This window comes from Delphinapterus leucas, chromosome 2 (assembly GCF_059928025.1).
Source record: "Delphinapterus leucas isolate spDelLeu-1000000601 "Yukka" chromosome 2, BTC_Dleu_Yukka2, whole genome shotgun sequence".
NCBI classification, from domain to species: domain Eukaryota; kingdom Metazoa; phylum Chordata; class Mammalia; order Artiodactyla; family Monodontidae; genus Delphinapterus; species Delphinapterus leucas.
The window spans coordinates 105,355,914-105,380,795 of record NC_143130.1 but is presented as its reverse complement, the minus strand read 5'-3'; the positions used below and the strand labels follow the sequence as shown (position 1 = coordinate 105,380,795).

At 48.6% G+C, this 24,882-nt stretch overlaps 4 non-coding genes and 2 pseudogenes across 4 annotated transcripts; 5 read left to right on the top strand and 1 right to left on the bottom strand.

Moving 5' to 3' along the window:
• The first annotated feature begins 3,020 nt into the window (after window positions 1–3,020).
• Window positions 3,021–3,102, top strand: TRNAL-UAG (transfer RNA leucine (anticodon UAG)). Its single transcript has one exon. It is a non-coding gene; the product is annotated as a tRNA-Leu (tRNA).
• Window positions 3,103–9,993: 6,891 nt separating this feature from the next.
• Window positions 9,994–16,109, bottom strand: LOC111181581 (apoptosis-enhancing nuclease pseudogene; annotated as a pseudogene).
• Window positions 16,110–17,918: 1,809 nt separating this feature from the next.
• On the top strand, window positions 17,919–23,685 carry LOC149750233 (uncharacterized; annotated as a pseudogene).
• TRNAY-GUA (transfer RNA tyrosine (anticodon GUA)) lies at window positions 18,608–18,698 on the top strand. The gene is given in 2 exon segments: window positions 18,608–18,644; window positions 18,663–18,698. It is a non-coding gene; the product is annotated as a tRNA-Tyr (tRNA).
• TRNAY-GUA (transfer RNA tyrosine (anticodon GUA)) lies at window positions 21,421–21,512 on the top strand. The gene is given in 2 exon segments: window positions 21,421–21,457; window positions 21,477–21,512. It is a non-coding gene; the product is annotated as a tRNA-Tyr (tRNA).
• TRNAY-GUA (transfer RNA tyrosine (anticodon GUA)) lies at window positions 23,247–23,336 on the top strand. The gene is given in 2 exon segments: window positions 23,247–23,283; window positions 23,301–23,336. It is a non-coding gene; the product is annotated as a tRNA-Tyr (tRNA).
• Window positions 23,686–24,882: the final 1,197 nt, after the last annotated feature.

The following is a 24,882-nucleotide window of genomic DNA, read 5'->3' as shown; positions in this document are numbered from 1 at the left end:
ATTAATTTGGATATGTGCAAAGTTTTCCATGTGGCCTAGGAGAGGGTAAGGGTGCAAACATTTCTCCTAGTTTCTCCTGCACGCTCATGTGTCTTTGTGCCATGCCCAGTAAGACAAATACATGTGGCCAGAGACTTCAGAAGATAGCACCATTTGATTCCATTTTTGCGGAGTTCATCTGAGACCTCTAGCGTTTCTAGTCCTGGACATCCTTGGGTCCACATTCTATTCATGTCTTTTGTTTTTTTTTTTTTTTGCGGTACACGGGCCTCTCACTGTTGTGGCCTCTCCCGTTGCGGAGCACAGGCTCCGGACGCACAGGTTCAGCGGCCATGGCTCACGGGCCCAGCCGCTCCGCGGCACGTGGGATCTTTCCGGACCGGGGAACGAACCCGCGTCCCCTGCATCGGCAGGCGTACTCTCAACCACTGCGCCACCAGGGAAGCCCTATTCATGTCTTAAGGGTCATAAAGTGACCGGTACTGTTCACCAGTATTGGAAGGACCTTTTCCTTGTCCTTAACAGTAGTCTTTACTATTTTGCCAGGCTTTTCCCTCTCATTTATATCCAAGGCCTCTCATTTTCCCCCCACAGCCACCATATTGAGCATACATCTCTTCCCTGCACACTGCTTTCAAGAAGTCTGCACATCTTTGACTCCTCCAGCTTGCCTTCCTCGTTTCTGTTACAATTCCAAAATAAAAAACTCATCTCTGCTGCAGTGGTTTTCGAAGCACGGTCCCTGGATCAGTAGCAGCAGCAGCACCTCACAACCTGTTAGAAATATAAATTCTTAGGCCCTTGGTCTTCTAAACCAGAAATTCCAAGAGTTGAGTCTAGCAATCTGTCTTTTTAATAAGCCCTCCAGGTGATTGTGATGCATGCTAACATTTGAGGGCCACTGCTCTACCACTGGTGAGTTGCGCCTCTCCAGTGATCTCTTTCCACACGAGCAGGGAGCTCCAGCCCCAATATGTCTACCTCTATTACCCTTGAAAATACATTGAGGTTCTTTTACAGAGATCCCACAGAGAATCTGAGTTAGCAGTCTTCCTGCAATCCCTGTTCCCTTCACTTTTATGTTGAAATTTATGGGATTTCAGGAAGAGATCTCTATCTCTATGCCCAAATTTCCCCCTTTTTATAAGGACACCAGTCGTATTGGATTAGAGCCCACACTAATGACCTCATTTTAATTTGATTACTTCTGTAAATACCTTATTTCCAAATAAGGTCACATATTGGGGCACTGGGAATTAGGACTTCTATATATCCTTCTGGAGGGACACAATTCCACCCAAAACAAAGACCATAGAATTTTACTGGAGGCTCTGGGAAAATCCCCTTTATGTGTCCTGGGAACCTTCAACACCACCAAGAGAAGGGATTAATTTTCCCTTCTCTTGGGGGAATTAAGAAATAATGACAATTGTCTATTCTTAAGGAAGTAAGCCAGGTCTGGGTGCTTCTTCTCTGACATAGACTGCATATTTGCAAGAGAGAGGGAAGCACAGAGCATATACAACCTCCTCGTTGAAGTCTCTTGGTGGAATTTGCCCCCCAAATAGCTTTAATTTTATCAAATGAAGGATGTGATGGGATATCACCAGGGAACCACAATTTCTACCCTTAGAAGGCAGAAAATTGGCCCAAGCATCCCCCAATCCCATTGCCCAGCCTTTTGCTCAGTCACCTGTTAGAATTCCAAAATACAAAACCGATCTCTGCTGCAATGGTTTTTATTGCCCGCCCCCCCACCCCCAAGTCTAGGCAGTAGTTGTGAAATAATTCTCAGCTACTGCCACAAAGTAGCAAAAGAGACATAGCATCGTGGCCTTCTGTAACTTCCACTTCGTTGTAATTAAAAGCAGCAAGAATTCCTTTTCACATAGGGAACATGGAAACTCAAGTTTGGTGGACCCTAGACAGATGCTCAAACATTTGGAGAACTGATGTGTGGCTCCTCTTCTCCGGGTCAAGAGGCGTGACAGTGTAATTCTCTCGCTTATTCTGGCCCCGTTCCCAGGCTCCCCTCCGGAGGCCGGCAGGCTTGGGCTTCTAGGTAGGATGAGGAGCGCGAGCGTGAGAGTTCTCAGGAATCCTGGGCACCTTGAGTACCAGTCTGGGCTCAGAATCCGGCCTCAGTCCCTATGGAAGGACATCTCAGTCCGTCTCCTTCCGCAGTCGCCAGTAGTAATAGCCTCCACAGGGTTACAACTGCGCAGGGGAAACAGGACCTCTCTGGGAGACGCAGAAATGGGAAACACAGAGATACAAAAGGGACTGGAGGCTCCCGGGAAGCAGGAACCGATCCGACCTAAAAAACAGCCTCCCTACCACTAGGCTGAACTGGGGAGGAAGACTGCAGACTCTGCTTGGGCTGGCACTAGGGAGCGGGCATTGATCGGCGTCGGCTATTTGCGCTTTCGGCCAAGAGAAGAAAAGGGAACTAGGAGACAAGCTTTTTTTTTTTTTTTTTCCCCCAGTCGTTTAACGCACGCACTGTGCATGACTCCTGGAGACTTCTCTCCCGGCTTCAGAACCGAAAAGTATCAAACTCAAAATTTAGCAAAGAATTGAAGTCGCGGCGCGCGGGGTGGTGACTGGGAAAGCCAGTTTGCTCTTTCTTATTCCACCACCGCGATCCCCAAGTGATCTGGAGTCTAAATCAAGGAGTTCATTCGTCCTTTCAACAGTTTTTGAGCGCTTACTGGACGCCAGGCGGAAGCTGACGTGACCCGCCTTCGCAAAGATGTTACATTCTAGATCCCAAGTGCTGTGCTTCGGGAGGGGATACTTGGTTTTGAAGGTCTTTCTCTTTTAGCTCCTGGCGTGAGAAGAGCTGTTTGGCTTGGGTGAATGCAGGTTCGAGTCCTAGTAGAGCTGAGAAGAACTTTCTTAGTGTCCCTTGGTGATACCTAGAATCATGGTTTCGGGTCAGGGAGTAGAGAACAACGCGGGAAAAAAAAAGGGCAGAAACGTATAACTAGCAAGTGTACAGAAGTAGGCGGTATACGCTTGGTAGCGTGGCCGAGCGGTCTAAGGCGCTGGATTTAGGCTCCAGTCTCTCTGGAGGCGTGGGTTCGAATCCCACCGCTGCCAAGGTTTTCTTTCTTAATCACAAGCGATCACTGCCCGTGTCCTCACTACAGGAGCGGATAAGGACTTGCCAAAGGTGTTGCATTTAAGCTGGGGCGTTCAAGTTGAGGAGAGGTGGAGAGCCTTGAAACCGGCGGGGTGGGGTGGGGTTAGGCTCCCCGGAAGCAGGAACCGATCCAATCTAAACGACAGCCTCCCTCCCTGCAGGCTGAATTGGAGAGTAAGACTCTGCAGACTCCGGGGTGGGGCACGGAGGGGATCGGGGAGCGAAGTGAGACTTTGTCTCATCATTTTCTCTTAAGTGTTAACACGGCAAAATTCGGGCAGATGCAAAGTGTCCCTGTGCAGTTTCTGATGCTGACTGCCTCTGGAACCCCTAGAGTTTCCTACGGGATGTTCTCTTTTTTTCCACTGGTCTCCCCGCTACAACAGCACCACCCACCCACCCACCCACACTTTCTCTTTCCGTCTCTCCCTCCAGGTAAAGGTGGTAAAGTCAAGCCAGTAAAGGACGATGGGTTAAGCAGAAAGCGAATCATCGAGGGAGGCAACTGCTCACCAGCTCAGGGAAGTGATTCAATTCCCAGGCTTGAGCCAGCCAAGGAAGAGTACCCTGACTGCCCCCCCACCCCCAGCCCGCAAGATATCCTAGGATGGGTTCAAAGTCAGAATTTGAGCTCTTTAAAGAACATTCTCACTTTCTGACCTTTGGACAATGACTTTCCTGCCCTATGTGCACTGCCTTTGGTACCCAAAGGGTGCACTGGGCACGGTTTGGCACTCATTGCCCCCAGGTCTGAATCCAGGCATTGTCCCTTCCTCAAGCCTTTGAGAAGGAGTCATCGGTTCATTTTAGTAGGTGGTGATAGTCCTGACTGGCCCACGCCCTAAAGGAGGCAAGAGATAAATTTGTCCTTGTGACTTGTTACTTTAGTCAGCCTCTACCACAGTGACATTTTGGATAATTCTTTGTAGTGGGGGCCTGTCATATGTGTTACAGAATGTTTAGCAGCATCCCTGGCCTTTACCCACTAGACACCAGTAGTACTGTCCCAGTTTTGACAAACGAAAATGTCTCCAGACATTGTCAAATGTCCCCTACGAGGCAAAATCCTCCCTAAAGACCTGAGGGTGCAACTACAGTATTATCTCGCAGTGTTTGGTTTGTCTTCTCAATTTCTTCACAGTGTCTTTTGAAGGGCAGGGGTTCTTAATTTTATGAAGTACAATTAATCATTGTACTTAATTTTTCTTTGATGGATCATGCTTTTAATGTTGCATCTAAGAAATCTTCCCCCAACACAAGTTGACAAAGATTTTATTCTAAATATTGTATAGTTTTGATTTTTCATCCATTTTGAGTTAATTTTTCATTCAGTGTGAAGTAGGGGTCAAAACTGTGGGTTTTTTTAAAGCATCATTTGTTGAAAAGACTACTTTTCTCTACTGACTTGCCTTTGAAATTTTGTCAAAAATTAGTTGATAATACATGTGTGGTTCTACCTCTGCACTCCTGTTCCATAGATCTATTTTTGTATCTTAATGCCAATACTACAGTCTTGATTATAGCAGATTTATAAGTCTTGAGGTCAGGCACAGTGAGTCCTCCAACTTTGTTCTTCTTTTGTTGTTTGGAGCATGCTATGTCTTTGGATTTTCATATGAATTTTGGAATCAGCTGGTCATTTTCTGGGGAAAAAACCTGTTGTTATTTTGATTTGGATTACATTGAACCCATAAATCAATTTAGGGATAATTGATATCTTAACAGTATTGTCTTCTCATTCACAAACACAAAATGTTTCTCCTTGTATTTAGGTTTTCTTTCATTTCTCTCAGCATTTTTTTTCGGTGTACAAGTGTACATGTTTTAATGCTAAGTATTTCATATTGAATGATACTATAGTAAATTGGATTGCTTTTTTTTTTTTTTTTTTTGGTGGTATGCGGGCCTTTTACTGCTGTGGCCTCTCCCGTTGCAGACCACAGGCTCTCAACCACTGCCTCATCAGGGAAGCCCCTGGATTGCTTTTTAAAAGAATCCAAAATCGATTTCTTTTTTTAAAAAATAAATTTATTTATTTAATTTATTTATTTTTGGCCGTGTTGGGTCTTTGTCACTGCGTGTGGGCTTTCTGTAGTTGTGGCGAGTAGGGGCTACTCTTCTTTGCAGTGTGCGGACTTCTCATTGTGGTGGCTTCTCTTGTTGTGGAGCATGGGCTCTAGACACACGGATTTCAGTAGTTGTGGCACTCAGGCTCAGTAGTAGTGGCTTGCGGGCTCTAGACCGCAGGCTCAGTAGTTGTGGCACACGGGCTTAGTTTTCCACAGCATGTGGGATCTTCATGGATCAGGATTTGGACCCATGTCCCCTGCATTGGCAGGTGGATTACTTAACCATTGCGCCACCAGGGAAGCCCCAAAATTGATTTCTGATTGTTCATTGCTAGATACTATATATATATATGTGTGTGTGTATATATATATATACACACACACACATATATATGGTATACACTCTCTATATATGTATATATAGTATAAACAGTAATATATACAATTAATTTCAATATTAATCTTGTATTCTACAGCTTTTCTAGATTCAATTATTAGTTATAGCTTTCTGTAGATTCCATAGGATTTTTACATAGGCTTTCATGTCTTTTTTTCACTTTTCCAATTGAATTTTATTCCAGAACATTTTAAACCCAGTACATTTCCCCACTGCTAACAGCTCCATCCTCCATCAACCCGTAGACAAAAGAACTGAAGCTACTGCTCAGCTGTGAGTGTGCTGTCAGCTACAGATTTTCAAGGAATATAGAACAAAGTCCTGGAGCCAGGCCAGCAGCGGTCAGTGACTCAGCCAGCTCCCAGAACTGTGGTCCTGAGTTCGCAGGTGTGCGCCTTCAGTAGTGTCTCTCCCTTCCTGGCCCTGCCGCTTTGCTCAGACTGACTGGAAATCCATGCAGCACAGGAACAGTGAGAGCCCGGAACCCCGCACGTTGTCCTCAGAGGTCCATGCCCCACATGCTAGAAGAGTTCTGTCTAGGCCAAAGCCACTCAACCCGAGGGCAAGTTCAGGTGTTATCCAGAAGAGTCCAATACTAATCCTTAAAGAAAAAACAGCTGCTCTCACTGACCTTGCTACCGAAAGCTCGGCCTCTGTACACCGGTGCCGAATCAAATCTTGGAGACAGAGTTTTGGGTGAAGTAGAAAAGGATAGCTTTATCACTTTGCCAGGCAAAGGGGGACACAGTGGGCTCCTGTCCTTGAAAACTATGTGTCCCAACCCAGGAGGATTGGAGGAGAAGTTTTATAGCAACGGTTCAAGGGCGGGGTCTCTGACAAGGTCAGGGGTGAGCAGGGCCTGTGCTCCCTTCATCTTGTCTCAGGCGGTCAGTCCCCTAATCTGGATGAGCTCCTCTGGTCCTTTAATCTGGCCTCAGGTGGTTTCTTGGCAACAGTTGATTAGCAACTGTTCGAATCTGCCCTTTGGAACTCAGGGAAGGTCCTGGAGGCTGGAGTCTTGCCTACAAGAAACAGGGGACGAAAAAGGCCTCCGTGCCCGGGAGCCCCACAGGGCCTCACTCGGTTTCACCCTCGGCTCACTATGTACCAGGCACTGTGCCAAGCACTTAGTACTTCATCTTTGAAACAGCCTCGTGAGGTAGTTGTGTCATTATCCCCACTTTACAGATGAGGGAAGAGACTCAAGAATGAAGTCACATACTTGCCTAAGTCTCAGAGCTCTTAAGATGGGGCTCAGGTTCTGTGTGACCTGAGCTGTTTGTTACCTCATACCCCAAAACTGCCCCTTAGGAAAGAGGGGTAGGGGATGAATTCTGACAGAGAACACTTTTAGAAATTTGGAGAAAACCCAGCCACTGCAGTGATTGGGGGCACCCACCTGAGTGCAGGCAAAACTGCACAGCTGTTAATGCCTGGCCCAGCCCCAGTAGACGGGCACTCTGCTACCCTACAGACCTGTGGCCTTGCTTTCAATAAGCAAAGGTCATCGTGGGCAATTCTGCACAGGGGTCCCAGAATTCAAATTGCTGTCTTGTTTCTCAGGCGTTTGCTTAAGAGAGCCTAGTGCTGGGTGCGCAGGAGGAATGCCTGATTCAGGTCAAAATAAATATGCCAGTCTCCACCCAAAGCTTATCTGCTCTCACTCCTCCCAGAATAGGGCCTGGTGACTTCTGGTGGCACCATGGGAGGACCCAGCTTCCCATGAGCCTGTAGGCTCTGCTATTCCATTGTAACCTAGCAGTTCCTACAATGGCTACAGCCAGAGTTCCAGTTCTGAGAGAAAGGGATAAAATGACCCTTGAGTGGCCTTAACTCTATAGCTTCAGAGCATATTTATTCTCTGGAAAATGACTCTGAAGGAAGAGGCAGATGGCGACAACAGGATGAGAACTTTACCCCAGGTCACTGAGTGGAGATAAGAAAACTCTTAGATATTGACGCCCCTACCCAACTCCCCAGGGAGGGAGACATTTAGAGTGACAGCCTGGGACCATCTGTTGGTACATTCCCTACTCCTGCTGGGCTCTAGCAGCTAGACCACGGGACATTTTCATCATATCTGTAAAGTGCCATTAGCAAAACCACAGGATTTGGGGAGAAAGGGCTGTCAACAGCCCTGGAGCGCAGAGGGCTGTGCTGTGGGCAGAGGGAGCTCAGAGTACAGATAGATAGATGGTCCCAACTCTTTAGACCCTGGGGGCAGCTGGCAGCATCCTGCCCCAGCCACTCTCCTGGCCTCCCCTCCCCAAGGGAGCCTCTCCTTCCTCACTCCCTTCTGCCTTGCGCCTCCTCCGTTCCTCTGCTGGTGCCCTGGGCCAGGTCCTCAGGCCAGTACTGGTCCTCCATACACTGTTCCATGTCCGTGCTGCTCTCAGGCTCTTTGTCCTCAGGGTGGGTCCAGAAGCTGCTGGCCTCCAGCTGTTCCCACTGCACCTCCACCACCTGGTAGAGCTGTTAGCCCAAGTTCCTGTGCCCAACGATGAACAGTGAGACCAAACAAACCGAAACGTCGCAGTTTGGAGCAGAGAAAGGGTTTTTTTTCTTAATTAAAAAAAAAATTTTTTTTTTACATCTTTATTGGAGTATAATTGCTTTACAATAGTGTGTTAGTTTCTGCTTTATAACAAAGTGAATCAGTTACACATATACATATGTTCCCATATCTCTTCCCTCTTGCATCTCCCTCCCTCCCTCCATATCCCACCCCTCCAGGTGGTCACAAAGCACTGAGCTGATCTCCCTGAGCTATGCGGCTGCTTCCCACTAGCTATCTATTTTACGTTTGGTAGTGTATATATGTCCATGCCACTCTCTTACTTTGTCACAGCTTACCCTTCCCCCTCCCCATATCCTCAAGTCCATTCTCTAGTACTCCTAGGTTCTTCATGACATCTTTTTTTTTCTTAAATTCCATATATATGTGTTACCATACGGTATTTGTCTTTATCTTTCGGGCTTACTTCACTCTGTATGATAGACTCTAGGTCCATCCACCTCAGTACAAACAGCTCAATTTTGTTTCTTTTTATGGCTGAGTAACATTCCATTGTATATATGTGCCACATCTTCTTTATCCATTCATCCAATGATGGACACTTAGGTTGTTTCCATCTCCAGGCTATTGTAAATAGAGCTGCAATGAACATTTTGGTACATGACTGTTTCTGAATTATGGTTCTCTCAGGGTATATGCCCAGTAGTGGGATTGCTGGGTCATATGGTAGTTCTATTTGTAGTTTTTTAAGGAACCTCCATACTGTTCTCCATAGTGGCTGTACCAATTCACATTCCCACCAGCAGTGCAAGAGTGTTCCCTTTTCTCCACACCCTCTCCAGCATTTATTGTTTCTAGATTTTTTGATGATGGCCATTCTGACTGGTGTGAGATGATATCTCATTGTAGTTTTGATTTGCATTTCTCTAATGATTAATGATGTTGAGCATTCTTTCACGTGTTTGTTGGCAGTCTGTATATCTTCTTTGGAGAAATGTCTATTTAGGTCTTCTGCCCATTTTTGGATTGGGTTGTTTGTTTTTTTGTTATTGAGCTGCATGAGCTGGTTGTAAATTTTGGAGATTAATCCTTTGTCAGTTGCTTCATTTGCAAATATTTTCTCCCATTCTGAGGGTTGTCTTTTGGTCTTGTTTATGGTTTCCTTTGCTGTGCAAAAGCTTTGCAGTTTTCATTAGGTGCCATTTGTTTATTTTTGTTTTTATTTCCATTACTCTAGGAGGTGGGTCAGAAAGGATCTTGCTGTGATTTATGTCATAGAGTGTTCTGTCTATGTTTTCCTCTAGAGTTTTATAGTGTCTGGCCTTACATTTAGGTCTTTAATCCATTTTGAGCTTATTTTTGTGTATGGTGTTAGGGAGTGATCTAATCTCATACTTTTACATGTAGCTGTCCAGTTTTCCCAGCACCACTTATTGAAGAGGCTGTCCTTTCTCCACTGTACATTCCTGCCTCCTTTATCAAAGATAAGGTGACAATATGTGCATGGGTTTATTGCAGGGCCACGCAAGGAGACAGGTGGTTCAGGCCCCCCAAACCCCGAGCTCCCCGAAGGGTTTCGGCAAAGCATTTTTAAAGGCCAGGTGAGGGAGGGGGGGTCGCAGGGTATGTGATCAGCTCATGCACAGTTCTCTGATCGGCTGATGGTGAGGTAACAGGGTGGTGTCACAGGGGTTAACACTATCAGTCCTTAGGCTCCAGGAGGCCTGGGGCTGTGTGCTCATGGTCATCAAGTAGTTAACATCTTCCATTTGGTGGGGGGTTTTCACTTCTGTAAAACAATTCTGGAAATGTGCATCAAATACTGTTATCTAGGTACTTCAGAGAGGAGCTAAAGCAGATGAGGGGAAGGGCCTGTCCCGGGAAGGCCGCATAGGGTCCTGCTCAGTCACAGAGCTCCATGGCTGTCCTGGCATCTTCCACTGAGGAGTGCCCCTGCTGGCCCACCTGGATTTTCTTGTGCAGTAGTTGCAGGGTCAGGTCCTTAAGAGAGACCTGGGTCTGGGTGTTGAGGCTGGACTAGCTGAGGAGGTTGGAGACATAAGTGGTATCCGGAGTTTGGTCCCAAGGGTAGACGTACTTGAGGAAAGACCTGGAAGTCATTGTGCAGCATGTGCCTCCCAGCACCTTGCCCTTCAGGAGCTTCAGGATCTCTTTCTGGGCCACCTGGAAAGAGATAGCCTTGCACATGTGCTGCCCAGTGATGGCGCTCCAGAGACTGCAGTAGTCCATGATGGGCATCTCAGTCCAGATGTACTTGCTGAAGAGGACCTCGCCGTGGTAACTCACCACAGAGTAGCGGGCCAGCTCACTCACCCACGTTCGGGGTTCTGTGCCCACCATCTCACAGTCGATAGCCACATACTTGCTGGGCAAGGGCCCAGCAGATTCCCTGGGTGTGGGCTTTCTGTTGCATGGGGCACCTCCAGATTCAGCCCTTGGACACACTCCCTCATACTGCTGGTGGCTTCCTTGCCTGGTGGTGCCTCCAACAGCGTGGGTGGTGGGGAGGACCCCAGCTCTGGGGATGTGCTCAGCAGCCCCTGCTCCTGCAGCAAGGCCTTCTGGGCCATGAACCGCTGGTGCTGTCTGCTCTTCCTCTTGTGTTTCCGCCAAAGCACAATCTTGCCATTCGGGCTGGCCAGGGTAGGGCACAGACACTGGGCAGACTCAGGAGATTCCCGGCATACCGTCTCAATCAGCTCACCATTGAGGGAAAGGGAGGCCTGGGAGGTAATCTACCATCGGGGCAGCACCCTGAAACTCCACGAATCCCCTCACGCTCCTACATGCTGTCCAGGCAGCCAGGCAGCTCCCACATGCCCCAGGCTTTCATGTTTTCTTGGAAAAGAATTTCAGCTTTACTTCTTTGTTTAAACACAGATGCTGGATGCCTTCTATTTCAATTTTTTAAAAATTTATTTATTGGGCAAAAATCTCTAGTACAATGTTGAATACAAGTGATGAAAGCAGATGTCCTTGTTTGCTTCTTATCTTACAGCGGAAACATTCAGTCTTTTATCATTAAGTTGATGTTGGTTGGAAGTTTTTCATAGATGTCCTTTATCATATTGAAGAAGTTCCCTTCTTTTCCTTATTTGCTGAGGGTTTGTGTCAAGAATGAATGTGTACTTTGTCAAATGCTTTGTCTGCATCTTTTGGTAAGATCCTATGATTTTTCTTTTTTTAATCTGTTACTATGATGACTTACATTAACTGACTTTGAATATTAAACCAACTTTGCTTTTCAGGGATAAAGCTCACTTTACTTTTTTTTTGGCATCTCCCGTTGCGGAGCACAGGCTCCGGATGCACAGGGTCAGCGGCCATGGCTCACAGGCCTAGCTGCTCCGCGACATGTGGGATCTTCCCGGACCGGGGCACGAACCTCTGTGCCCCGCATCGGCAGGCGGACTCTCAACCACTGCGCCACTAGGGAAGCCCCCACTTTACTTTAATCTTGATGTATTATTATTTTATATACCATTGATTCAACTTGCTAAAGTATTGCTAAGTTCCTTTGCTTCTATGTTCTTGAGATATATTGGTCTGTAGTTTTCTTTTTTATGTAGTGTCTTTGGTTTTGATGCCAAAAACATGCTGGCCTCATAGAAAGAGTTGGGAATTATTACCTCCCCTTTAATTTTTCTGGAAGAAGTTGTGTATAAATGGCATTATTTCTCCCTGAAATGTTTGTTAAAATTCACCAGTGAAGTTTTCTTGGTCTGGTAAATACATCGGAGAGTATAAAAAGTGCAACAGCTAGGGCCCCATGGGGACTTCACATCTTAGCTCCTGCCTGGTGCACTAACCTTTGAGTTACAGCGTCTCCTTATTGTATTCTTCTAAGAGAGACACATTTTGTTGATCCACAGCCAACAAAACTGGCAGAAGGAAGAAGTAGGAGATACTTGTTCCTAGGTTCAGGTAATTGCAACTCGCTCTCTGGGGGCTATCACACCAGAAGACAAGTCCCCAGACGAAGCAAGAACACAATCTGTGTGAATGCCGCCTGCGCAGCTAAGTCTGGACAAAGCCCCCGATACACCGCGCCGCCACCCCCTCACACGTGATTTGTCCTGTACAACAGGGGTCCCCAGCCCCCAGCTGTAGACTGGTCCGCGGCCTGTTAGGACCCGGGCCGCACAGCAGGAGGTGAGCCGCGGGCGATAGAATCTTCATCTATGCCTCCCCATTATTGCCTGAACCATCCCCCAAACCCCCGCTGTGGAAAAATTGTCTTTCCCGAAGCCCGTCCCTGGTGCCAGAAAGGTTGGGGACCGCTGAGGCACAGTACCCACTTCAACCTCTATGTCTCTCCTAACCTAGAAAATCTCCAGTGTTGGTGCAGATGGCTCTGAGACTGGTGCCAGACCCTCCTCCAAGGCTCCCCGCCCCCGAACATTCTCCCCAGTTCCTGGGCAGAAGCTTTGTGAAGAGCGCAATGGCTCCAGGAGCAACATCTCTGTCTCATCTCTTCTATAAGCCATGTCAAAGGTCAAAGAGAAGCCAGTACTTTTAGACTATGTTGATTAAGACAGCCTCTGACGATTAAATGAACGATTTAGGATGCGCGCAACCATGAACCGGAAAACCTATTCTCAGGTGTCATTTCGGGGATATATTTGCTCCTAGTACTAAGGCTTTAAGTCCAGAGCTCACTTCAAGTGTGTGAGTGGGAATAAAGGAGTTAGAAGCCCTAGATCATCCTGAGATGTGTCAAAGAACGGGACTGAAAGACAGGAATTTAGAGGGACTGGGGAAGAGCCCTTCTTATATGTGGTTCCTCGTTGTAATCTATAACAACCTTACCTTGTTTTTATTGAGAGTCTAGTAACTGGTAAGATGTAGAGCACACTATCTTTTCCGTAATCTGACAACAGTAGCCAGGCGGCATTTGGCGGCTGCCATCCAAGCATTGAACCCAGCAATGACATTTGTTGGCTGTGTCCCAGGAGGTGTCCAGAGAAAGAGCTGCGGGCCAAGGAGGTTTTGACTTGACGGGCAGGACAAGTGAGATTTCCTTAAAAGGAATAGAACAGGCTTGTTGGAATATCCTCCTGCACTGCACGTTTGTTTTTTTTTAAATGTTGGCTGCACTTGGGAAACTTTACAAAACGCTGATGCTTGGATACCACCCACAGAGATTCTGATGTAATTGGTCTAGGGTGTGGCCTCCACATCGGAATGTTTTTAAGTTCCTGTACAACCAGGGTTGAGGACTACTGCTTTAGGAATTTAATTATTTTGGATGTGATGTGCCAGGTTAAAAACCTGAAGGACCCTGAATGATCTTCTGAAAAATGGCGTCAGCCATTAAATGAAGGTGATCTGTGCATGTGGACAGAATATTCTGTGATAGTAAAAACTGCCTGGTGGGAGGGGACAGCTGTCAGGATCGGAAGCCCCAGTCAGGCCTCTGTGGAGCTGCAGGACTTCTATCACCAAAACGTTTTTCTATAAAAGGGTTTCATCTTCAAGGAATTCATGGAAAAGACTCTGACAAGTACAGGTTTCTGGTAACTGACTATACTGCTGAACTGAATGAAGAAGCATTTTCAGAACTCTAATGGAAAACTGATGAATTCATACAAGTGCCAACAAAAGATCAAGATGAAAAAAAATTAATTACATGGGACTGAGTGACCTGATGAGGATGATTATAATTTTTGTGGTTTTCTGTTTGAATAAAAAAATAATCCCACAAGGACTCAGAGGCAAAAAATATACAAATCAATTTTCACTGCAAAGTAAAGGAGCTGTTACGGTGGAGGATTCCTGGACTGAATGTCAATATTATGACATAGTGTGAGTGTGTTTCGTGTTTGGTAATTGCAATCATTGTTGCTTTTGTTATGGTCATCCATTTACAATGCTTGGTGTCAGTTTATTTATCTCTTGTAAAAATAAAATACAGTGTGTGTGTGTGTGTGTGTGTGAGTTGTGAAAAAACAAAACAAAACGTTTTTCTCGGAGAAATGAGCACGTTGTGTCCTTGGGCTAGGAGGGAGGCCTAGAGACGGAGATCCTTTGGGAGCCCTGGGCAGAGCTCTCCGCGGTGCGTTGACGGCTCCACCAGGGGAGCAGAGTTTGTCAACAGGGAACTTGAGCGCTGCTTTCTGCTCACATCGACATTTCCTACCCCCCACCCCCACCCCCACCCCCGGCACAAGTTCTGGAGCAACAAGAGGGTGGATCTGTAATGCAGAGATGTCAACATGGCGACCTGGGCGACGCCTAAAACCGTCAAATTCCAAAGACGTGAGCAGCTGCTATGAGAGCAGAAGACATCTCCAGGTGTCTTAGGAATAGAGTATAAAACCATGTGAGAGGCTGCTACTTCTCTGAAGAAATAATTCAGCAGAGCCACATGTGTGCATTCTTTGATGCCTCAGCTGGTAAAATGGGGGAGGGGGGCGGCGCTGTTGAGCTCCGTTGGCATCTTTAGGTTGTTGGTTAGATTCCAGCTTTAAGTACGTGCTCAAGGATTTGCAAATGCTTTAAAACGCCATTTGATAAGTCATGCTCCTTCGAAGATAGGATTTTTGTGGCTTTAATTAGCGTCAGCCTTCGTTTGTTTTCCTAAGAAATTTGTGGCGAGACTGAGAGGAAGCCTAAAAGAATACAACATAGTAACACCTACAGAAGGCCCACGGCCTAGTTGTGTGGCACAGATTCAATTCACTCATTGTTCATCCACTAAGTTCTTCCCATTTAAACACTTGGGTGGAAGATGAAAACTTCAGAGCCGATGAGGAAAGTAAGTTTTTGTGATAAGCCTCCGCTGTTCCCTGAACCCTTGCTCTTGAGGTATCAAGTTAGGACTTCGAGAACACATTGTATAGAGCACAGCTGAAATGTAAAAGAAAGTAGGTAGTATGGGAAAGAATAGGCAATATCACATACACCAAGTAGTGTGGCCCAGTGGTCTAAGGCACTGGAATGAGGCCTCAGTCTCTTTGGGTGGGGCGTTCGAATCCCACCACCGCTAAGCAACAGCTTTGCCAGTTGCATAACCGAGGTCTAAAATGGGAATACTAATCTAGTCCTCGGTTTGGGGCTGAGATGAGGGACTGAGTGTACCAGAGTGAGGTTCAGGTCAAACTATTTAAGGCAAGTGGGTTCCTGTTTTCTGGCCAGATAGGGCTTGAGAAAGTTTTGCCAGGTAGTAAGTTTTGATAATTTTGATAAGTCTTAAAGGATGAAGTTCATCCGCAGGATAGGGTTCGGTAAGAAAGAGAAGTTTTAAGTAGAGGTGTAGCCCCAGAAGAGGAAGCTGTCACATGCAACAGGAGACGGATAAAAGGCTGGAGAAAACAGGGAGTGGTGTTTGTTTTTATTTCTTTTATTTACATTTTTTTTCCTCATAATGGAGACTCACAGAAACTTCGTGCGCAGTCTATAAGCGAACTTCAAGAGTTACTCCTTTGGCAAGAGCACCGGTGCAGACCCTTGGGTCTGTACTGTTGCTGGAGTACATCAGTGACCTTAGAATCAGCCCCTCGGGTCCTCAGCTCCCCAGTGGTATGTTGGCTCTGGGACGTTTCTGCCTCCTCACGCCCAAGCCCTATTTCTTTTTTTTTCTTTTTTTTTTTGCTGTACGCGGGCCTCTCACTGTTGTGGCCTCTCCCGTTGCGGAGCACAGGCTCCAGACGCGCAGGCTCAGCGGCCATGGCTCACGGGCCCAGCCGCTCCGCGGCATGTGGGACCTTCCCGGACCGGGGCACGAACCCGTGTCCCCTGCATTGGCAGGCGGACTCTCAACCCCTGCGCCACCAGGGAAGCCCCCAAACCCTATTTCTGATCTCCCGATGGAGCTCCTACCCTTCCCTCTGCATCTTTCTCTGCCAGGAAGTCAGGACAGAGGGGGTCTGAGTGAGACTGTCCCGAGATGTGACTCAGCAAAAAGGCAATGCCCCGGGGATGATGGAGATGTTTCAATTCTTGCAGACTTGAATCGAGCATCTTTGACAACTAACTTGGAAAATTAGCTCACTGCCCCTACAGTTTGCTCTCAAAGATCCCGAGAATGTTTTAACCCGTAATCTGAACTCCTATTAGATATTTTCACGGCTTGAACTGTAAGTACAGTGTACTTCGGATCTTTGCCCATATTTTGGGGGTCCCAGAGAGTGGATGGGTGGAATTTGATGTCCATTGAAACCCAGGTTGAATCAAAGTGTTGCCCCTTTCTTAGTGTGCCTTTGGAGAGGTCACCTTTAGTAGGAGAGAGCACCTTTAGGCAAAGGAGAGAGCACCTTCAGGAGGTGGTGAAGGAGTGAAGATGGCCCACGTCCTTCAAAAGAATCACCAAGAGAAGTTTCAAGTTCCTGGCTAAATTCTTGATCTAGGGGTCTGAATATGATCATCCCTCTTTTGCTTAGAAAAACTCACTTAACAAAATAGCAATCTCTATTTAATGTAAGCATTCAATACGTGCCCTCACCTAGCTGAACTAGAATGAAGAGAAACCCAGTGATGCTGAAATGGTCTCAATTTAAATTCATGACAATAATCTCAAGTGCATATGCATAGCAATCTTACTATTTTTCTCAATCCCTTCACTTCTACTCTTTCATCCCTTCTCTTGTGTCTTCAAAATAGCAATACCTCAGCATACATTCTCACTCTCAGCTTTCTCTTTCACTAAGAAAACAGAAGCATTCACAGGAGAACATCTACAGGGTTCCCATGTACAGGCATCTGAGTACCTTTATTCCTCCTGTTACTGTGGATGACCTACCCAAGATCCTAGCTAAGACCATCCCCTCTACCTGTGCACTAGATGCCATCCTTTATTGCTTACCCAAGAACATTCTTTCCAGCAGTTGTATACACATAAATGAATATACATGGACAAAATCAATTTATTAATTTTTCAGTTAATACTGTTTCTGTTTGGAGGCAGTTTTCTGTAAAAGAAAATGGAGCAGTGTCAAGAATGTTCTCATATATATGTTCTCACTGCCCCTCTTCCACTATTTTCCCTTCTAATGACAAATTGTATTGGTATAATACATTTTATTACAATCGGTGAGCCAATTGTACTACTTTATTAATAATTAAATCCAGGGATACGTAAGTTTCATCCTAGCAAAATTTCTTTGATTGCCATTAAAGATTTCTTCAAAACTGGAGAGTAAAAGAAACTTGCAGCAAAAGCCCAAGAGAATCTGAGCATACATAATTAAAAACACATCCAGGATAACTATTCTTAAACCTCTGGACCTCTCCCTTTATTTTCGCACTGGCTTCTCTCAGCCTGCACTTCAGATAATATCTATTGCCCTATACACTGCTCTCATTGCACCCAGAAAGTGTTAGTTCCACGTGAAAGAGCAATGACTGCCGAAACTAGGTGAATCAGGAACAAATACACTGCAAATTCTGACATAGAGATATAGAAGTAGAAATATAGAGAGACAGAAAAAAAAAAGAGACAAAAAGCAAGAGAAAGAGACAGAGAGAAAGAAGGAAACAGTGAAAAAAAGTTTCAGAGAAAAATCAGACCAAAAAATCAAAAAAGAGAGCCAGACACCCTGAGAGATAGAAAGTGAGAAACAGACACAGATGTACAAGAAGGGGAAAAGTTTGAGAGAAAAACACAGGCTTAGGGATCAGAAATACACCTGGTAGCAGGAAGGAGGTGGGGAAAACAAAGCAGGCTGAAGGAAGGGAACTGAAGGGTGCAGGGAGTGGAAGATGGATGCTGGAGAAACAGCTACTGAAAAAAATTCTGCTCTGTGGGCAGAAAAGGGGATCCAAGTTCGTAGGATGGCCGCAGAGGGCCAGGCCGATGGGTACCTATGGGCGTGGTGTCATTGTCGACCCCCACCGCCTTCCCTCCACCCCTGGCCTGCCTGGCCCGACATCCCGACATCCCTTCTCCATCACATCCCAGGAAGCCTCACTGCACATAAAAGTAAGACTAGGTCTACGTGGGCACCTCGGCCCCGGTCTTGAGTAAGTGGCGAGGTGAGGGGGGTACAGAACCGGGGCCGAGGGCTGGGGTGGGATGGGTGGGATGGGGGGAGGCGCTTAGAGGCTGTGCTCCTCCTCAAGGGATCTTCTGTGACCCTGTGGGCTGCGTTCTTCTGCTCTCCATCCTCCGCAAGCCTGCCCTCAACCAATCCACGCATCCGTTTGCCCGACGTCCCCTTTCCCCTCACTCTCTTGCCGGCTTTCTGGACTGGGATGGGTGTCATCCCCGCACTCCGTGTAGAAAGGGACAGGGCGGGGTGGGGGGCAGGTAGAGGAAATGAGTCAACAGGTGACTGTCCAGTCCCAGGCATTCTGAAAATTGCCGCCCCAGGATGCCTGACAACCACGGAGCCAGCATATACACCGCTCCTTGCCTAGGGGCCTTCCAACCAACCAAAAGCATGCTGTACCTGGGGCCATTCAATGCGTTGGCCTCTGTCATTTCTGCAAAAAGGAAGGACTCAGCACTTACCAGTGTGGACCCTTCGATAGCTCAGCTGGTAGAGCGGAGGACTGTAGACCTGATACTATGTGGATATCCTTAGGTCGCTGGTTCGATTCCGGCTCGAAGGAAGTGCCCCTGATGCTTTTGCCCCATCATGAAGCCCACCACTGCCTAGTGCAGCCTTGCCTCTACCCTGCAAATTGGCCCTTCCCCTTGCACTACAAGAGCATCCTCATTCTCACAGGAGAAAGCCGACAAAGCCCTTCTGGAGCCACTTGTCCCTTTCCCAAAATCCAGAGACACATGCTTCTCAGCCAGAAACACCCTTAGCAGCCTTAGCAGACTGCCCCAACCAACCAGCCCCTTCAACCTCCCAAGTCCTTTAAACTCTTATTCACGCACCTCTCCTCGGGGAGAGAAGTGCCCGCTGTGCCACCACTGCTTTGCTCAACGTGGACAGATCCCTGACAAACATGTGGCCACATAGGAGCTGCCCACCGTGAGCCCTGGAGGCCGACCAGCACACTGGCCATCACATAGGTCACGGACAACCAAGGCATACTTCTTGAAAACCCTCCCACTCAATTTCCCTTTCCTACTCTGCCTAGTCCTATGTTAGTCCATGGCCTCTCTCTTCTGTCTAGCCCAACCACAGTCTCTGTGTATCTCTGTCCATCCCTCCTCCAACTGTCTCTCTCTCTCTCCCTCATTCTCGAACTCGTTCTCTCTTTCTGTGTCTCTCTTGAATTATCATAAATATATAAACTTAGGGAGACAGAAACCCTTCACCATTTGCTTTATATACTGTGGGACAGGACTGCCACCCTGAGATTTGCCAAGCCATTGCCAGTTGTGCGCCTGCACCAAGAGCCTCTGGCATTGGCAGGAGCAAAAGACACCAGGGCTCTCAGGACAGGGGAGGAGGCTTGACATCACGATGAAAACTTCAGAGGCCCCATTCAGGTCTCCTGTCAGTCAGAGAACAAGGCCGAGGCCACGGGAAAACTTCCAGTTCCTCGAAACTTCACACCTGTTCTTGCTGCCGTAGGAAGGTTTGAGTTCCTTCTGCAAGAGCAAGGATTGCTCACACTCTGTACAATTGTGGGAAAAACCCCTGTACCAATTCCCCTGCCACTTCTGATGGAGAGACAGAGAAATAGAGACTGAGATAAAGATAGAGACAGAGAGAGACCGAGGGAGAGCGACTGCAAGGGAGAGGGGGAGATGGGGAGAGGAAGGGAGTTTGTGGGCAAAAGGAAAGGCTGAGACCTGAGAGTAGGAAAAGGCCGGGGGTGGGGGGCAGATAATGGTGGCTGAAGGCAGGGAGCAGAAAGGGCCCGGGACTGGGGCTTGGTGGCCGGATGTGTGATCCTGGAGGGGCACAACAACTGTCCTCCTGACACAGGCCACTGGCCTGTGCCTTCTGACCAGCTGGCTGAATTAAGTGCTGGGCCGCTGAGGCTACAGCCTTCCACACCCTCCTCCCTCCACCGCCACTGAGCCGGGTTTTAGGGATGGTGCTGGTTGGGGGAGGGTTGTCAGGGCATGTGGGTGCAGAGAGGAAAGCCAAGGAGTGGCCCTTGCCCTTTTCTCTCCTGTGAGAGGGAAACTCCCGAAGGCTGGAGATACAGTTGGAAAGCACTGTCAGAGGAACGGTGATGGGAGCGTGGCTCTCTGCAGGCCCTGGGGCCCAGCCGCTGCCCTCCCCTGACCCTTGCGGCCACGAGCTCCTTCTTTGGTTCGGGTTCTGCCTCTGCATCCAGGCTGCGTTTCCCGCATGTCTTCATCTCCAGATCTCCTCTGCAGCAGCAATCTTCCCTGCTGCCCCGCTGCTGACCGAGAGGAGCTGAGCCTGGGGCTGTGGAGTTTCCACGGTCCAGGGGGCAGTGCCACTGCCTTCCCACAGGAGCCCTTCAGGAGGAACCTACTGCTCTGTGGCCACAAAGATTCCCCAGCCTGGAATGTCACCATCTGCAGAGACCTGTGGACAGGGACCAAAGAGAGATTCTAAGGCTTCCATTGGATATGCCCATGCCTTCCACCCGCCATGGAAATTGGAGGTTCCCAGGTTTGGGGGAACTAGCTTTGGTGTTTGGGGGATATAACAGGGGTGGAGAATGTGCCTGTGGCTGGGAGGTGGACTCTGGAGACTTGGACACACCCCGGTGAGCCCCGGCACGGCCACCCCCTCCTGTCTGGGGCCTCACAGCGGGCAGTAGGGGACCTCCGCAGACATGGCCCCCATCCTCGCAGGTGCAGACCTGCTGGTCTCCCGATCAGGGGTGGCGACACAGGCATCGGAGGGCAGGTGACTTGGGTGTGGCTTGCCGTACTTCTGTGCGACCTGAGCTGGGTGGATGAGTGAGCGGTCAGGTGGCGGGCATGCACCAGATGGGATCTGAAACGTTTGTCTAAGACGAGGAGCGAGGGCGAGAGGTCCGACCTGGACAACGGTGTGCTCTGCCTGTCCAGGAAGCCCACAGAATCTTGAGCTGCTTCAGGGAGCACCCGCCTCTGCCAGAGGAATCCGGGTCTGTGGGCAGAGAACGCGAGCCAAGTCCCCAGACAGGCCTAGCCCGACGTCCTTTCTCCATCACTTCCCAGGTGCCCTCACTGCGCGGAAAAGTAAAACTAGGTTTAGGTGGGCACCACGGCCCCTGTCTGGAGTGAGTGGCGAGCTGAGGGAGGTACAGAACTGGGAGCAGGATTTGGGGTGGATGGAGGGCATGGGGGGAGGCACTTAGAGGCGGTGCTCCTCTTTGAGGAACAGTGAGGCCCAGTTCCTTGGTCTCCACCATTCCTGCAAAAAGAAAGGACCCAGTGCTTGTCAGTGGAGGTATGGCTGTGCACCCTTCGATAGCTCAGCTGGTAGAGCGGAGGACTGTAGACTTGATGACTATGTGGACATCCTTAGGTCGCTGGTTCGATTCCGGCTCGAAGGAAGTGCTTTAATCATTTTTGCCCCATCATGAGGGCCATGCCCTCTGCTTCTGCCCTGCAAATTGGCCCTTCCCCTTGCACTACAAGAGCATCCTCATTCTCACCGGACAAAGCCAACAGAGCCCTTCCAGAACCACTTACCCTTTCTTCCTGAAGTCCACAGACATATGCCCCTCAGTCCACAACATCCCCTTGCTCCTGCCTTAGCAGACTGCCCCCACCAGCCAGCCCGTCAGCCTCCCAAGCCCTTAACACTTTTATTCTCGCACGTGTCCCCAGGGAGAGCAACGTTCCCTCTGCCACCACCACTTTGCTCAACGTGGACAGATCCGACAAACATGTGGCCATACAGGAGCTGCCCACCGCGAGCCCTGGAGCCCAACAAGCACACGGGCCATCACACGGGTCATGGACAACCAAGGCATTCTTCTTGAAAACACTCCCACTCAATTTCCCTTTCCTACTTTGCCTAGTCCTACGATGGTCCATGGCCTCTCCCTTCTGTCTAGCCCAACAAATGCAGTCTCTGTGTATCTCCATCCATCTCTCTCTCCAACTTCGTCTCTCTCTCTCTCTCTCTCTCTCTCGCCCTCATCCTTGAGAGAGGGACAGAAGGTTCCCAGGTTTGGAGGAACTAGGTTTGATGTTTGGGGGATGTAACAGGGGTGGAGGGTGTGCCCATGGTTGGGAGGTGGACTCTGGTGACTTGGACACACCCCGGTGAGCCCCGGCACGGCCACCTCCTCCTGTCTGGGGCCTCACAGCGGGCAGTAGGGGACCTCCACAGACATGGCCCTCATCCTCGCAGGTGCAGACCTGCTGGTCTCCCGATCAGGGGTGGCGACACAGGCATCGGAGGGCAGGTGACTTGGATGTGGCTTGCCGTACTTCTGTGCGACCTGAGCTGGGTGGATGAGCGAGTGGTGTCAGGTGGCGAGCACGCACCAGATGGGATCTGAAACGTTTGTCTAAGACGAGGAGCGAGGGCGAGAGGTCCGACCTGGACAACGGTGTGCTCTGCCTGTCCAGGAAGCCCACAGAATCTTGAGCTGCTTCAGGGAGCACCCGCCTCTGCCAGAGGAATCCGGGTCTGTGGGCAGAGAACGCGAGCCAAGTCCCCAGACGGGTCGCAGCGGGCCAGACGGCTGGGTACCTATGGGGACATCCTTTCTCCCTCACTTCCAGGAAGTCTCACTGCGCAGAAAAACGAGCCCAGCTCACGGTGGGCAACAGGGTCGGGTCGAGGTTAAATGCGGGGATGATGACGCCCCAGCACCAGGGGGCGTGTATGTGATTGGGTGGGGCGGGGGGGCGAGCTCAGAAACTCCTCGAGGGCCCTTCAGCGACCCTGCCTGCCCGGTGGTGCATTCTTCTCTCCTGCTTCCCTCCGCAAGCCCGCCCCCACCCGACCCACTCATCCGTTTGGGTTTCACCAACGCCCCCCCTCCCTTCACCCTCTTACTGGCTTTCTGGCCAGCGAGGGCTGTCGTCCTGGTGTCTCCCTGTAGAAAGAGCCCAGGGGAGAGAAAATGAGTCAACAGGTGGCGGCCCGGGCCCAGGCGTTCTGAAAATCGCCTCCCCGGGATGCCTGGCCACCACGGATCCCCGGCGTGTGCACGACTCCCTGCCAAGGGACTTCCAACTAACCTAGGGCATATTGCACTCGGGGCCTTCCAGAGCCTTGGCCTCTGTCGTTTCCAGGAAAAACGAAGGACCCAACGCTTGTCACTGTGCACCCTTCGATAGCTCAGCTGGTAGAGCGGAGGACTGTAGGCCTAACACACCTGGAAATCCTTAGGTCGCTGGTTCGATTCCGGCTCGAAGGAAGTGCTCTGTTGCTTTTGCCCCGTCATGAAGGCCGCCACCACCCCCTAGCGCCCAGCCCTGCAAATTGGCCCTTGCCTCAGGTCAGCAGCTGAACTCAGCCAGGAAAACCCTTCCGGAGTCACCCTCACAGCCACCTGTGGGCTGTCGCCAAGGAACACACCTACTTCTTGAAATCTATTGACCCATGCCCTTCAACGCAAGACGGCCCAGCCCCCATTGCTCCTGCTTTAGTGGGCAGCCGCAGTTGGCCAGCCCCCACCCCCCACCTCCAAAGTCCTTTGTACTTTTATTCACCCACAGCTCTTGCTTTTGCTCCTTCTGCCCAGGACAGCACTGTCTCTATCTGATACCACAGCTTCTCTAATCATGGACAGATCCCTGTTAAACAGGTTGCCCCAGAGGAGCTGTTTACCGCAAGCCCTGTATGTCTGCAACCATACCGGCCCCTAGGCGGGCCACGGATAACTCTGGCGTGCATCTGTGAAACTTTTCATGTCGTTTTATGTATATGTCTGTTTTCCTCAACGTTTTTTTCTTTTTCTGTTGGTATTTTAAATTTTATCTGAGAACTATAATTTTTAGAAACCCAGCTATGTAGTAAACTACCATGGTTGCCTTCTTAGCATGGTATTTGTAGGGAAGAATGTATTTGCTAATCTTCACTGCTTTTTAAATGACATTTGAGCCGAAATATGCAGCTGTTTGGTCCCTGTAGTTTAATGGGTAATTATTACTCCCAGTGTCTTATTTAGGTGGTCTGTCAATCTGATCTCTGGATTTTTTTTTTCTGCTAAGAATCCTCAGGTTTATTTGTCTTGTTAATATTTCCCGGCGCTCATGTAGATTTTTGGCTATTTTATGAGCAATGATATCTCCTAGTCTGCTTATATTATTTAGCTCAGACAGGTGATCTATATGAAGACTCTATTGCTCTGTATCCACAAAGAGACCCCAGTCTTGAACGTCACCATATGCAGAAATTGACATAGTGAGACCAGTGATGGAATCGGGCCTTTCTTGGACACCCTGCAATTCTACCTCTTACACCATTATGTACTTACTAAGAATGTGTTCTTAGAATTATGAATGAAGGCATGTACGCATCAATAAGGGGGCTAGTAAGTCCTGCATCCTCTTAGCTCATCAACCCAGATCGTGTTGACTCAATAGAATTGCCACTGTTTAGGATTGGTATTCAGGTATGTTTTTTTCACAAACCATTTCATAAGCACCTAATACGTACCATGTATTGTGCTTGTGCCAGGGATGTAGAGGTTAAAATATAGGTCTTGCCCTAAAATATTTCTGACTGTAGGTTACCCAGAGATGGAAGCAGACAGTTATAATACAATGTGCTGAAAACTACAAATGAGGTAGATAGAATATTCCATGTAAATCTAAAACTAAAATCAATCTTAGGAAGTTTTAATTCAGGCTGGGGTGGAGGGCAAAATAGAAAATATGGAAGATCTCATGGGAGAGGCAATGCACTGTAGTCAGCTCAGTTTTAGAAGAGGAGTAAGTAGATCTGTGATCAGGTGAGCG